This window comes from Elephantulus edwardii, unplaced genomic scaffold (genome assembly GCF_000299155.1).
Source record: "Elephantulus edwardii isolate Elephantulus edwardi_28Jun2011 unplaced genomic scaffold, EleEdw1.0 scaffold00372, whole genome shotgun sequence".
Lineage (NCBI taxonomy): Eukaryota > Metazoa > Chordata > Mammalia > Macroscelidea > Macroscelididae > Elephantulus > Elephantulus edwardii.
This window is the reverse complement of record NW_006400122.1, coordinates 1,264,257-1,267,896: the sequence shown is the minus strand read 5'-3', so window position 1 is coordinate 1,267,896 and position 3,640 is coordinate 1,264,257.

The window sequence follows — 3,640 nt, the reverse complement described above, 5'->3', positions numbered from 1 at the left end:
GCAGTAAATTGCAAATGCTTGCCACTGGTCCTGCACATCCACCACCACGCTCCTGACTTCTGGCAAGGAGAGATTCCCACGAACCTGGGGGGAGCTCCCAATACCAGCATCAACATGGCCACTTCCATCAACATAGCCACTTCTTTCCCAGCTGCCTTGGGCTTAAGGCCACCTCCTGGTTCAAATCCTAGACCCGGACTGGCTAGCCTCACTCCAGGGACAGGGCAAACTTGCACGTCAAACACATTCTGCGAAAAGCAGTCCACTCCAAATGCGTGCCATGATTCCTGCACTCCCACCACCTCGCTCCCGCCTTCTGGCAATGAGAGATTCCCACGAACCTGGGGGGGAGCCAGAAAAACCAGTAACAACATGGCCACTTCTTTCCCAGCTGCCTTAGCTTAATGCCGCCTCCTGCTTCAACCTCTAAGCCCAGGCTGGCTAGCCTCACTCCAGAGACAGAGCAAACATGCACGTCAAACACATTCCCGGAAAAGCAGTCCACTCCAAATTCTTGCGATAGGGAATGCACTCCCACCACCATGCTCCAGCCTTCAGGCAAGGAGAGCTTCGAAAGAGCCTGCGGGGAGCCTGCCAAACCAGGAAAACATGGCCATTTCTTTCCCAGCTACCTTGGATATAAGGCCGCCTCCTGGTTCAAACCCTAGACCCAGGAGGGCTAGGCTCACTCCAGGGACAGATCAAATCTACACGTCAATCACATTCCCGGAAAAGCAGTCCACTGCAAATGCTTGCCACGATTCCTGCACTTCCACCACCACGCTCCTGCCTTCTGGCAAGGAGAGCTTCCCACGAGCCTGTGGGGAGCCAGCCAAAGCAGGAACATTATGGCCACTTCTTCTGAAGCAACTTTGGACTTAAGGCCACCTCCTGTTTCAAACCCTAGGCCCAGGCTTGCTACCCTCACTCCAGGGACGGGGGAAACCTGCACGTCAAACACATTCCCGGAAAAGCAGTCCAATCCAAATGCTTGCCACGATTCCTGCACTTCCACCACTATGCTCCTGCCTTCTGGGAAGGAGAGCTTCCCATGAGCCTGGGGGGAGCCACCCAAACCAGCAACAACATGGCCACTTTTTTCCCAGCTGCCTTGGGCTTAAGGCCGCCTTCTGGTTCATCCCTAGGCCTAGGTTGGCTACCCTCACTTCAGGGACAGTATAAAACTGCATGGCAAACACATTCCCGGAAAAGCAGTCCACTCGAAAAGTTTGCCACAATTCCTGCACTCCCACCATCCCGTTACTGCCTTCTGGCCAGGAGAGCTTCCCACGAGCCTGGGGGGAGCCTGAAAAACCAGCAACAACATGGCCACTTCTTTTCCAGTTGCCTTAGCTTAAGGTCACCTCCTGCTTCAAACCGTATGGCCAGGATGGCTAGACTTACTCCAGGGACAGAGCAAACATGCACTTCAAACACATTCCCCGAAAAGCAGTCCACTCCAAATTCTTGCTACGATTCCTGCTCTCGCACCACCACACTCCTGCCTTCTGGAAAGGATAGCTTCCTATGAGCCTGCAGGGAGCCAGCCAAATGAGGAACAACATGGCCACTTCTTTCCCAGCTGCCTTCGGCTTAAGGCCGCCTCCTGGTTCAAACCCTAGACCTAGGCTCGCTAGCCTCACTCCAGGGACAGAGCAAACCTGCACGTCAAACACATTCCCGGAAAAGCAGTCCATTGCAAATGCATGCCACAGTTCCTGCACTTCCACCACCATGCTCTTGACTTCTGGCAAGGAGAGATTCCCAGGAGCCTAGGGAGAGCCACCCAAACCAGTAACAACATGGCCACTTCTTTCACAGCTCCCTTGGGCTTAAGGCCGCCTCCTGGTACAAACCCTAGGCCCGGACTGGCTAGCCTCATTCCAGGGACAGAGTAAACCTGCACGTCAAACACATTTCCCAAAAAGCAGTCCACTCCAAAGGCGTGCCACGATTCCTGCCCTCCCACCACCACGCTCCTGCCTTCTGGCAAGGAGAGCTTCCCACGAGCCTGGGGGGAGCCAGAAAAACCGGTAACAACATGGCCACTTCTTTCCCAGCTGCCTTCGCTTAAGGCCGCCTCCTGCTTCAGCATCTAGGCCCAGGCTGGCTAGCCTCACTCCAGAGACAGAGCAAACCTGCACGTCAAACACATTTCCGGAAAAGCTGTCCATTCCAAATGCTTGCCGCAAATCCTGCATTCCCACCACCACACTCCTGCCTTCTGGCAAGCAGAGCTTCCCAGGAGCCTGTGGGGAGCCAGCCAAACGAGGAACAACGTGGCCACTTCTTTCCCAGCTGCCTTGGCCTTAAGGCTGCCTCCTGGTTCAAACCCTAGGTACAGGCTGGCTAGCCTCACTCCATGGACAGAGGATACCTGCACGTCAAACACATTCCCAGAAAACCAGTCCACTCCAAATTCTTGCGATGATGCCTGCACTCCCACCACCACACTCCTGCCTTCTGGCAAGGAGAGCTTCGAATGAGCCTGTGGGGAGCCTGCCAAACCAGGAACAACATGGCCACTTCTTCCCCAGCTACCTTGGGCATAAGGCCGCCTCCTGGTTCAAACCCAAGACCCAGGAGGGCTAGGCTCACTCCAGGGACAGAGCAAACCTGCACGTCAAACACATTCATGGAATAGCGGTCCACTGCAAATGCTTGCCACGATTCCTGCACTTCCACCACCACGCTCCTGCTTCTGGCAAGGAGAGCTTCTCACGAGCCTGGGGGGAGCCAGCCAAAGCAGGAACAACATGGCCACTTCTTTCCCAGCTGCCTTGGGTTTAAGGCCGCCTCTTGGTTCATCCCTAGGCCTAGGCTGGCTAGCCTCACTACAGGGACAGAGCAAAATTGCATTGCAAACACATTCCTGGAAAAGCTGTCCACTCAAAATGCTTGCCATCCTTACTGCACTCGCAGCACCACACTCCTGCCTTCTGGCAAGGAGAGCTTCCCACAAGCCTGTGGGGAGCCAGCCAAACAAGGAACAACATGACCACTTCTTTCCCACCTGCCTTGAGCTTAAGGCCGCCTTCTAGATCAAACCCTAGGCCCAGGCTGGCTAGCCTCACTCCAGGGACAGAGCAAACCTGCACGTAAAACACATTCTTGGAAAATCAGTCCACTCCAAATGGTTGCTGCGATTCCTGCCCTCTCACCATCTCGTTCCTGCCTTCTGGAAAGGAGAGCTTCCCACGAGCTCCGGGGGAGCAAGAAAAACCAGGAACAACAAGTCCACTTCTTTCCCAGCTGCCTTGAGCTTAAGGCCGCCTCCTCGTTCAAACCCTAGGACCAGGCTGGCTTGCCTCACTGCAGGGACAGAGCATACCTGCACGTCAAACACGTTCCCGGAAAAGCAGTCCACTGCAAATGGTTGCCACAATTCCTGCACTCCCACCACCTCGCTCCTGCCTTCTGGCAAGGAGAGCTTCCCACGAGCCTGTGGGGAGCCAACCAAAGCAGGAACAATATGGCCACTTCTTCTGAAGCTACTTTGGGCTTAAGGCCACCTCCTGTTTCAAACCCTAGGCCCAGGCTTGCTACCCTCACTCCAGGGACGGAGGAAACCTGCACGTCAAACACATTCCCGGAAAAGCAGTCAATTCCAAATGCTTGCCACGATTCATGCACTTCCACC